The sequence below is a fragment of the Mustela nivalis genome (genome assembly GCF_964662115.1).
Source record: "Mustela nivalis genome assembly, chromosome: 9".
Taxonomy (NCBI): Eukaryota; Metazoa; Chordata; class Mammalia; order Carnivora; family Mustelidae; genus Mustela; species Mustela nivalis.
In genome coordinates, this window is record NC_139028.1 from 72,068,730 (window position 1) to 72,081,204 (window position 12,475).

The 12,475-nt window shown below is 38.7% G+C and overlaps 1 protein-coding gene across 4 annotated transcripts in view; it reads right to left on the minus strand.

Annotated features, from left to right (window-relative positions):
• RNF141 (ring finger protein 141) overlaps window positions 1-11,417 on the minus strand; it is a 34,646-nt gene extending 23,229 nt beyond the window's left edge. Inside the window, exon 1 of one of the 4 annotated variants that reach the window (XM_082683128.1) lies at window positions 10,935-11,417. The gene's annotated coding sequence lies outside the window, so the exon portion shown is untranslated. Of the gene's footprint in view, window positions 1-10,567 lie in introns of all 4 variants that reach the window. The other 3 variants (XM_082683130.1, XM_082683129.1, XM_082683131.1) reach the window with 3 other exon arrangements.
• Window positions 11,418-12,475: the final 1,058 nt, after the last annotated feature.

A 12,475-nucleotide genomic window follows, 5' to 3' on the forward strand; every position in this document is an offset into this window, starting at 1 on the left:
GTTTTAAAGAGATCATCTCCAGAAACCCCCTCCACTCCCACCTCGCCCCAGGCCTCCTTCTGGGGCTTGATCCAAGGATCATGGGATTATGACCTGAGCAGAAGGCAGACGCTTATTGGACTGAGCCACCCAGGTGTCCCTAAATGACTATATATATATATATATATATATATATTTAAAAATGCATATATATATTTTTAAATTAACATATAATGTATTATTTGTTTCAGAAGTACAGATGATTAATCAGCCCTCACCACAGCACCTACCCACCCCAATGTCCATTGCCCAGACACCCAACCCCTCCCACGCTCCTCCACTCCAGCAACCCTCAGTTTGTTTCCTGAGGTTCAGAGCCTCTTACGATTTGTCTCCCTTGCTGGTCCCATCTTGTTTCATTTCTCCCTCCCTTCCTCTATGATCCTCTGTCTTGTTTCTCAAATTCCTCATATCTGTGAGATCATAACTGTCTTTCTCTGACTGACTTATTTTGCTCAGCATAATACCCTCTAGTTTCATCCACATCATTGCAAATGGCAAGATTTCGTTTCTTTTGATGGCTGCATAGTATTCCATTGTGTATATATACCACATCTTCTTTATCCATTCATCTGCTGATGGACCTCTAGGCTCTTTCCATAGTTTGGCTATTGTGGACAATGCTGCTATAAATATTGGGGTGCACATGCCCTTTCAGATCACTACTTTTGTATCTTTGGGGTAAATACCCAGTCGTGCAATTGCTGGGTCATAGGATATACTGTTCATATTCTTGACCACTATGATATATGAAGATATATAATCATATATAATTACATCAGCCAGATAACATTTATAGTTGAATTACTTTATTTGTAAGTGTGCAGCTTACTTTTGATTGTAAAATATATAAAATTAAACAGGTTTTTGGTTTTAAAACCAAAGAAAATTAAAATATTAGGTTATTTATTTATTTAAGATTTTATTTATTTATTTGACAGAGATCACAGACAGGAAGAAAGGCAGGCGGGGGTGGGGGGAAAGCAGGCTCTCCACCGAGCAGAGAGCCCGATTCGGGGCTCAATCCCATGACCCCGAGATCATGACCCGAGCCGAAGGCAGAGGCTTAAATCACTGAGCCACCCAGGTGCCCCTAAAATATTAGGTAATTTAACCACCTCCCATTTTCTGCTGAGGATAGAAAAAAAGACAGCATTTTTGCTTTTCAACTTTTCCAGGTGTTTTAAACTTCGAGTTTATAAAATTAGTTTTCTAAGTATGAAGGTGATATTCTAGTTAAAAGGCTAGATTACTACTTTAATAATCTACTATCAATATAGATCAATAAGTTGTTGAATTGACTTTAAAAAGTAATCACAAAACATTTATTGAAAAACTAAAGTCTTGAAAGATGTAAGTCTATGAATTGTGGCTAGAGAAGAATTGAATGTGTTTATTCCACATAGTTTTTTCCTTTGGTAAATAATGATTTATCAGAATATTAAGTATTGAGAATATGGTTAAAATAGAAAATAAAGTTTAGTATTTTTGTTTATGCTGACTTATTCTGTAACTTAATATGAAAATCCCTGTTCATCACAAATACTACTACTAATAGTAAAAGCTAATACTTTTGATCACTCCCATTGCGGATCTTCTGAAGAGACAATCTTCTAAGCACTTTACATGTATTCATGAACAGTCATTTAAATCCCCATAATTACCATTTCATAGATGAAGAAACAGCATAGTTAAGGAAATAAGCACAGAGAGGTTAAAATAACAAAGTCACATAGCTGATAGGGTTTTTTTGTAATGTAAAGTTAGAAGAAGAAAAAAGCAGGAGTGCTTGGGTGGCTCAGTTGATTGAGCTGCACTCTTGATTTCAGTTGGGGTCATTTTCTCAGAGTGGTGAGATCAGCCCTGCTCCCCAGGGGGGACTCTGCTTGAGATTCTCTCTCCCTCTGCCCCCGCCCCTGCATGTGAGGATACATGTTCGCACGTGCATTATTTCTCTAAAATAAATAAGTAAATATTTTTAAAAAGAGAAGAAAAAAGAATTACAATTAAAATTATCTGATTCCCCTCCCCAAGAAATTCCATTTTATCAACTCACCAAAAACTATCATTTTTATTGCACACAAATTAATGCTCATATAAAGCTGGTTAAATAGTAACAATTTTATAGGAAAAGTGTACCAGGAAATCTGTGTTATTATTTAATTAAAAAATAATAAAGGTCTAACTCTTTTTAATACCTATTCATATTTTATTGATTTATATTTTTATTTATATCTTATTTAGTTACAATAAGTAAATAAAATTTATTTATATATTTTATTTATTTATATTTTTATACATATTTATGAAATGTGTTTAACTCTAAAATATAAAACCATTTACAATAAGAGTTTTCAGTAACCATAAATATGTAAATTTGCTTTTGGTATTAAAATTTAAGTTACTGTTCTTGAGATTTATTCTTTCAGTCACATTAAATAAAGGAAAAGTAAAATTATACCTAAAAAAGAAAACCCAACAATTACTGTTTTGAATCTGAACCTACTTGGCAACAATAAATATTACATTACAGAGTTAAATGAAAGGAAGTCATTGAGGAAGACCCATGTCACCAAAAAAATCTCTGAAGGCGAAATTATGTATTTTAAATATAGCCAAGTGGATTCATAGCAACTGTATCCAAAGAGAAAGATCTTAGATGGTCTCTAGGGTATTCAACATTAATTTCTGGTTTCATAGTCTAGTAAAATACCAAAGTCCCATGGTTTACACATTTATTTTTATTCTCAGTAAAGACAGTTTCCAAAAATAGACAAAATACCCCAAAACTTAACAAAAAACTTAAAAAGAACCATTTATAATTTGGAAAGTAGAAGAATGTTAAAATAAGTCTTTCCCAAGAAGGCAGTAACTTCATACTGACATATACCACACATAGACATGTACATTTTGTCCTTATTTTTCTTGTTCTAATTTCAAATGCATAAAATATAAATGTATAAAATATCTTAAAACATCATTAGGAGTTGGGGTTGTAAACTGGTGTTGGTAAATGGCCTTTTTAAGGCCATGGAGATACAATAGTGAGAAAACAAACAAACAAACAAACATGGTTCTTGCCATTATGGAACATATGATAAAGCGGGGAAGAGACAACAATCACACCAATAAATACATTATAAGATGAAAAAAGCTAAGCCAAACAAGTACAGGGTGCTACAAAAGCCTATGAAAGGGAGGTCTGACCTAGTGTTTTGTCAGGGAAATCCTTAAGCAAACATTTTACTTGAGATCAGTTAGCCAAAGAGGGGCAAAAGCAGGGAGAGGAAAGGACATTTTAGGCAGAGGTTATAGGCAGAAGTCTAATGTATGAAGGAGCATGGTGCCTGAGAGTTAATAAAAAGGGCTAGAGTGACTAAAGCAGAGAGAGAGGGAGACTGGTACCAAGAGATGGTTTACCTTTTTACTGACGACCTGAAACAAGCCTGCAAGCCTGTCCATCAAAGTAGATGGCTAAAATTGGTCTGAATGAATAGTGTCCACTGAGTCCTAGGATCAAGATTGAAACTGATAATGATTTTCTGAAATGGAATAAGTTGTGTCATATATGACTAAAAGTTAAACCCTGAATGTTTTGAAAAGTCAACTGCACAAAAACACACAAGATAACATGTGCTTAAAAGCAATTAAAATATAAAGTCTGAAGGTTTCAGTTAAAATAAGTCAGCAGTAAAATAAGGACAAGATGGGGTGCCTGGGTGGCTCAGTGGGTTAAACCGCTGCCTTCGGCTCAGGTCATGATCCCAGAGTCCTGGGATCGAGTCCCGCATCAGGCTCTCTGCTCAGCCAGGAGCCTGCTTCCCTCTCTCTCTCTCTGCCTGCCTCTCTGTCTACTTGTAATCTCTGTCTGTCAAATAAACAAATAAAATCTTTAAAAAAAAAAAAATAAGGACAAGATGATGTTAAAATAGCCCTAAACTCTTGCTAGAAGCAGATGTCCAGATCAAGACCCTAGTCCTATTGTGCTCTGTAATGGGTCTACTACAGTGAAGTACTGTAATCAGCTCTAGGCATTTAAAAGTTTATTTATTTATTTATTTACTTTTATTTTTAAGGCAGGGGCAGGTGAGGGAGGGACCGAAGAGGAGGGAAATCTTAAGCAGGTTCCATGCCCAGTCCACAGCCTGATGCAGGGCTTGATCTCACAAACCTGAGATCATGACCTGAGCTGAAATAAAGAGTTGGCCGACTGGGCCACCCCAGGCACCCCAGGCAGTCACATTTTTAAAGTACATTAATCATTTTAACATAACTGGAAGAGTATACAAGATGCTAAGGATCTAGAAAAGGGGGGAAAAGTGACTTATTCTAGATAATAATTCAGTAACAACCAACAGGTTTGTTCTAACATTTGGAGATATTTCATGTAGAAGAGGAAGAAAGATTTATTTTATATAGTTACAGTGAAAAGAATGGCAAGTGTGAATTAGGCAAATTCAGGTCAAATAAAAAGTTCCTATCATCCACAATTATCCAAAGGTATTAAGGGCCCTCTTGTATGTCAGTTTGTTTTCATTGGAAGTGTGGAGGTGTTTAAAGATTAGAAGTTCATCTAATAAGAAAGTTTTAGAGAAGATTTTTGCTTGGGTGAGAAATAGAGTAGGTGACTTCTAACCTAGTATTTCATTCCCAAAGTGAAACTTAAGTTCTCTCCAGCTTTTATGTACGAATCCAATCCAAATGCTGTAAAAAATTCTAACTAACTAGACTGAAAATTTTAAATTACGCCTACACACTTAACAAAGAAAAAAATTAAACTTTTGAAATACATGATCTTAATATTTAAGAAAACATGTAATAATTTAACCAATGTGCCTACCAGACAGATATTTAAAAAGAAGTCACGGTCACTTATTTATTGAGTTAGAAAATGATTCCTTTGTTTCTGCATTGTTTTGATCTGATGGTCTAACTTTGAATAAGGTTTAAAATCTGAGGCAGCATATTAACTTTTTATCCTGTAATTGCAGTTGGTATCTGGGAAACCTAATCACGAACTCCCTTGATTAAAAGGTGACACTATTTAGACACTAAGAGAGCCTGGGCAGTGGTTCTTAACCTGCTTCAGTGGACAGGGTCTGGAATTTACAATTCATTTTGAATACCATAGAATAATGATAATGATTAATTTTAATATGCATCACTAGCATAAAAATATGGCTCTGTGATCTATATGCATTATAAAAACAAACCAAGGGGGCACGTTCACAAAAACAGTCTGTTGTGGCCACCCTCTAGCCACCCGCCACAGGTTTTTCAGTGCCCCTCTTTGGTGACTCGGCACATTCTTTTATAAAATAGCACATATCATCAGTTAGGTCACTTGACCATCCCTCTCTGTGGGCTTCCTGAGGACAGAAGCTGTGTTCTCTCTTCTGGTAGATACATAAACATACAATAAATGTTTATGAACAGATATAATAAATATAGTTGACAGTTTTTTATTATTGTTCACTTAGTATTCTTTTGACTTGCTAATTTGTTCATTCATCTATTAATCAGTTGGAGAGAAGTTGAAATTTTAAAAATATAAGAAAAATATAAAATTGAAAAAATGTATCACTAAATTAACATGTATATAAGTTAAGAAATATTCATTATTTGATATTATCAAATAATTACCTCTAGATCATGCAGCATATCATGCTATTCAGCATAGGAATATAATTTGCCAATTACTGACACAGAATTCAGCAAGATAAATCTCCAGTAAAAAGATTCAAAGAACTAGCAGGTCTCATACTACTATGCCAACTATAATTTTGTACTTTCTGGCAGGATATAAAAGCACACCTTGCTTTACTGCACATGGTTTTACTGTGTTTCACAAATATAGCCTCTTACCCCCCACCCTCAAGTTGAAAGTGTGTGGCAACCCTGCATTGGGCAAATCTATTTGGAGCAAAAGCATTTGCTCACTTCATTTCTTGTAACATTTTAGTAATTCTTGCAGTATTTCCAATTTTTTCATTATTATTATATTTGTTTTAATAATCTGTGATCAGGGATCTTTGAAGTTACTAATGTGACTGTTTTTGGGTGCCATGAACTGCACCCATGTAAGATAGCAAACTCAATTGATAAATATTATGTATATCCAGACTGCTCCACAGACTAGCTGTTCCCCCATCTCTTTCCTTGTACATTAGCCTCCCTATTCCCCGAGACACAACAATATTGAAATTAGGCCAGTTAATACCCCTACAACAGCCTCTAAGTGTTTAAGTGAAAGAAGAGTCACTTGTCTCACTTTAAGTCAAAAGCTAGAACTGATTAAGCTTAGCAAAGAAGGCATGCCAAAAGCTGAAATAGGCCAAAAGCTAGGCCTCTTGTACTAGTTAACCAAGTTATGAATGCAAAAGAAATGTTCTTGAAAGAAATTAAAAGTGCTACTCCAGGGAAAACACAAACGATAAGAAAGTGAAACAGCCTCAATGCTGATACAGAGAAAGTTTAAGTGGTCTAGATGGAGGATCGAACCAGCCACACCATTCCCTTAAGCCAGAGCCTAATCCAGAGCACAGTCCTAACCCCCTTCAATTCTACGAAGAAGGCGGTGTGTGGTGAGGAAGCTGCAGAAGAAAAGTCTGAAGTTAGCATAAGTTGGTTTGTGAAGTTTAAGGAAAGAAGTCATCTCTGTAACATTAAAGTGCAAGGTAAAGCAGCAAGTGCTGAAACAGAAGTTGCAGGGAGTTATCCAGAAGATCTCAGGTAAGTCATGAAGGTGGTAGCACTGAACAACAGACATACAGGGTAGATGAGACAGCCTTCTCCTGGAAGAAGATGTCAGCTAGGACTTTCATAGCTAGAAAGGAGAAGTTAATGCCTGGCTTCAAAGCTTCAAAGGACAGGCTGACTCTCTTATTAGGGGCTAGTGCAGTTAGTGACTTTATTTACTGTTTTAAGATTTTATTTATTTATTTGAGAGAGAAAGAGTACAAGCAGGTGCAGCTGGCAGAGGGAGAGGGAGAAGGTCAATCCCAGGACCCTGGTATCATGATCTGAGTGGAAGGCAGATGGTTAACCAACTGAGCCATCCAGGAGCCTCTGTAGTTGGTGACTTTAAATTGAAGCCAGTGCTCATTTACCTTTTCAGTCATCCTACAGCCCTTAAGAATTATGCTTAATCTACTCTGCCTATGCTCTAAAAATGGAACAATAAAGTTCATATTGTAAACAGATGGCAGCACATCTGTTTACAATATGGCTTACTGAATATTTTAAGCCCACTGTAGAGAGGTATTGCTCAGAAAAAAGATTCCTTTCAAATTATTATTGCTCACTAACAAAGCACCTGGTCACCCAAGAGCTCTGATGGAGATGTACAATGAGATTAATATTGTTTTCATGCCTGCTGACACAACATCCATTCTATAGCTCATGGATCAATTAGTAATTTCAAGTCTTATTTGTTAACATTTTGTGAGGCTATAAGACAAGACACCACAAGACAGCAATTCCTCTGATGGATCTGGGCAAAGTCAAATGAAAACCTTCTGGAAATGATTCACCATTCTAAATGCCATTAAGAACATTCATGATATGTAGAAGAGATAAAAATATCAATGTGAACAGCAGTTTGCAAGCAGTTGATTCTAGGGGCGCCTGGGTGGCTCAGTGGGTTAAACCACTGCCTTCAGCTCAGGTCATGATCTCAGGGTCTTGGGATCGAGTCCCGCATCGGGCTCTCTGCTCAACAGGGAGCCTGCTTCCTCCTCTCTCTGCCTACCTCTCTGCCTACTTGTGATCTCTGTCAAATAAATTAAAAAAAAAAAAAAAAAGAAGTTGATTCTAAAAGTCATGGATGATTTTGAGGGGTTCAAGCCTTTAGTGGAGGAGATAATGCAGATGTGGTGGAAAGAGCAAGAGAACAAGAATTAGAAGTAGAGCCTGAAGATGTGACTGAACTGCTGCAATCTCACGACAAAACTTCAATGGATGAGGAGTTGCTTCTCATGGATGAGCAAAGAAAATGGTTTCCTGAGATAGAATCTGTTTCTGGCGAAGATGTTGTGAAGACTGTTTAAATGAAAACAAAGGATTTAGAATATTACATAAACTTAGTTGGTAAAGCAATGGTAGGATTTGAGAAATCAATTTGAAAACTGACTCCAATTTTGATAACATTACAAGCTAGAGAGAAATCATTCATGAAAACAAGAGTCAATCAATGAGCAAACTTCATTACTGTCTTAGTTTAAGAAATAAACTATTTCTTAGTTTAAGAAATAGCCATAGCCATTCCAACCTTCAACCATCACCTTGACCAATCAACTGCCATCAACACTGACGTAATACCTTCCACCAGCAAAAAAAAAAAAAAAAAATTATCACTAGCTGGAAGCTCAGATGATGGTTAGCGTTTTTTAGCAATAAAGTATTTTTTAAATTAAGGCATATACTTTTTTTTTTTTTTTAGACATAATGCTGTTGCACTTAATAGACTACAGTATAGCATAAACGTAAGTTTTATATGCACTGGGAAACCAAAAAATTCATTTGACTCGCTCTACTGCAATATTTGCTTTACTGTGGTGGTCTGTTACTGAACCTGCATTATCTCCAAGGTATGTCTGTAATGTGCTTTCAAAAAACCAGGATTGAAGGATTTTCTAAGTAAAGAATAAATGTTATTTTGAAACTCATAAGAATATCAAGAATTCCAAAAATGCCACATTCTCTAGTGGGTGGTAAAATACACTCGATCACTTCTTTTTCTAACAAATGAATTGTTGTAGTTCAAATATTCATTACAAAGATATAAAAATCACATCATGGGTAACTGGCAAAACAAAAAAATGAAACAAAGCCAAAAGCTCCATGAATGTTTAAACCATATCCATTCATAAAAGGATTAAAGCAAAGCTAAGAAGCCTGAAAGTACAGTAAAATGACTAGATGACAAGTACTGTAGTATTTAGAAAACCTCTCTGAAATCTGTTCTCCATGAATTTTTGTATCTACTTCTTTACTCACAAAAATGATATTTATAATTGAAATAATCATCAACTACATTCATTGTTAAGTTAGCTTTAACATTAGTGGTAAAAACTAAGTTCTAAAAACTAGATCCTTAAGGGTACTATTTATTTTACTACTCACTGCTTAATCAAATTCTAGATCTGTAACCAGATATTAGCTGGTCTGCAAGACAAGAAATTAATAGCAGCTATTAACAGGTTCATAAGGAAATAATTAGACCAGTTACTATAGGAGCTGGAATACTTGTTCTGGGCTCAAAGATCTTTTTTTCTTTTTAAGATTTTATTTATTTATGTGTGTGAGAGAGAGAGAGATCACAAGTAGGCAGAGAGGCAGGCAGAGAGAGGGGGAAACAGTCTCCCTGCTGAGCAGAGAGCCCTATGCAGGGCTCCATCCCAGGACCCCGATATCATGACCCAAGCCAAAGGCAGAGGCTTAACCCACTGAGCCACCCAGGTGCCCCTCAAAGATCTTAAGAAAAAAAAAAAAAATTAAAGAAAGAAAAACTACCAAAAGAGAGTACTTGAGATTAAGACTATGGATTTTTGATAGCACTGCTGTGCTTGCTAAATACATTTCATATTTAGAAAATCACACTAACTAGACTTGTAAGAACTTTCTCTGGACTTCCCCTGCCTTTTTGGGAGAAGGGGAACAGAAGAGTGTTAAGTGTTTAGCGCTAAACGCTAGACATGAAGTAAGAAGGATCAGGATCAGTTTACACAGTTCACTTACACCAAATGACAAAGAACACATTTTGAAACCTAGGATCATATTCTGGAGGAAACCACTTAGAAACCACAGTCAGGGAGAATAAAAGGGAAGGACAAAAATCCATACTACTTTTGAGTTTTCAATTCAGAAAGCATCATTTCTTAGGAGTGACTTCAGTATAGAGGTTACTTATTTAGGATTGTTGATCCATGGCACCTCATAGCCCAGGTGAAATTCTGAATGGACAGACAAGAGCAGAAAAATAACTTTATGCAGAAGATCTAAGACTTACAAACCACAGTAAGTGTTAAGGCAGCTTTATAAATATACCAGAGGAAAGAACTAAATCATTTGGCAACATGAATTAGGACAGGGCTGGAATATGAACGTAGACTGTAATTTAATAAAAGGGCTAGGGATAAGTTTGAGTAACAGCAGTAAATCCACATTTGGTAACACAATACACATAAAAGAATAAATCACTGCAAACGCTAACACAGAAGGCTTCCTTTCCAAGAATAGTTACTACAAATATTAGCAAGATAACTTTTTGTCTCCGATCGGGCCAAGGTAGCCGGTTCGATCAGGCAAGCCCTTTGGGAGGACCGGCAGTGTAAGGTAATTTAGCAACCGGGGACCGGCTCCGCAGACCCACCTGGCCATTTCTGAGCTATCGCCCGAGGCAAGGGTTTCTAATCTGGGATGTCGAGTGCGGCAGGGGCACACAGGTTTCCGCAGCATCGGTGTGTTTGCTAAGTACACCCGCCACCCTCTGGCCATCGTAGCCGCCTGTGCCCCTCCTCAAGCGCACCTGCACTTTTAACCAACAGCTACGTCCGCTGGCCCACTGACTGCGCCGGCGGCAATATTCAAAAGCGGTTCCCGGCTCGAGGAGGAAACACTCTCTCCTGGTTCCCCAGAATCACCCTTCCTACCGGACAAGACATCTGCAGCCCCGGTCACTGGAAACTGGTTGGGGACATAGCGTCCACGGAAGGGCCTCCCAAGCCAGCGCTGCGCCCTAAGCCGAGGCCTAGGAAGGGTGGCGGGGCCAGGCCTGTTTCCCCAGTGAAGCGCCTCCCGGCAGCAGAGGACCGGCGGGTGTCTCTCTTCCCAGCCCTAGGGTCTTGGAGCAACAAGGAAGGGAAATGGCGAAAGGACGGCCCTGGGCAGCTCACCCCAGGTTCAAGGCATCGCGCTTCCGGCAGTGACAGCTCCGCCTCAGCCCGCCGTTCAGACCCGCAGGCGGCGGCGACTCCCCCTTGGCCCGCGACCGGGTCGCACCTCAGTGACGCAGCAGCTCTGCCCCCGCCCCCCCCCCCCAGCGTGTTGCCTGGAAACGGTGGCCAACCTCTCCCGACAGTCCTTGGCTCCCGCTCTCGCGTGCCGCTTTGTCTGAGAACCTTCGACCCCCGAGCTCCCTGAGGCCGTCTGAGTGGGGAGGGTGGCGGCCCAGGAGGGGCCGGGTGAAGCCTCGCCTGGCAGACTCCTTGAGGCGCGGCCCTGTGAGGTGGACTTGCCTCTGGCCTGGCCGGCTGCCGCCTCTCCTGGAGACATCGCCCCAGCAGCTGTCGAGGGCCCAGCTGTCGACAAAGGCCGCACTGTAAATCCCGGGTTTGGTCCGGGGTTGGAGTCCAAACCCCGCCTTATTAGGCCTCCAACCTCCCACTGGTCATAGCTACACAAAGGTAATCTTGTTACTTGACCCGGAGTGGGCCAGTTATACTCACCTAGCTGCAGTTAGGAAGCGTAGAAGACTAGAAAAAAATAAAATTCTAGAAAATCCAATTTATACAGTAGAAGACTGTATGGGAAGTAATTAGCACAGGGTCCCCATCTCACAGATGGCATCTCATAGGTGGCAGCGATTGTTATGAACACATGCTGGTGATACTGTCGCTGTCCCTTAAACATGTATAGTATGTGTGTGTACACACACACACACAGTGTGTTGTGGGCCACACACTATATACTAGGTCACCTTCCAGGCATTGCTCTTGTTTAAGTAGTTTGCTCAAAGTTACATAGCCAGTAAACAGCAGAGCAAGGACTTAAACTCAGATTTAAACTACTTAAGGTAGATTAAACTAAATTAAGCTACTTAGCAACTAATTTAAACTATTTATAATTCTTAATGTTTGGGCACCCGTCCTTCAGTCATTTGTAGATTTATCCTGTGAAGAATTAATCCTGCCCTCTAATAATGGATAATATTTATTGATCATTAGAACAAGACCTATTCTAAGTACTTTAAAGGTATTAGTTTAAACCTCATAGCAATCCTATGAGGTAGGTATTATTTTTTTTTTTTAAGATTTTATTTATTTATTTGACAGAGAGAGATCACAAGCAGACAGAGGCAGGCAGAGAGAGAGAGAGGGAAGCAGGCTCCTGCTGAGCAGAGAGCCCGATGCGGGCCTCGATCTCAGGACCCTGAGATCATGACCTGAGCCGAAGGCAGCGGCTTAACCCACTGAGCCACCCAGGCGCCCGAGGTAGGTATTATTAATACCTTCATTTTACAGTTGAAGAAACAGGAATATCAATTAAATTCTCCAAATTCTAAAACTCATAGACAACAGTATAAGAAAAAAAAAAACACAGTTACTTTGGATTTGGCAAAGATTTCTTAAATATGGCACAAAAAGCATAAATCGTAGAAGGGAGAAATCAACAAATTTTACTTTATCAGAATTAAAACTTCTTTTCAAAACATGAG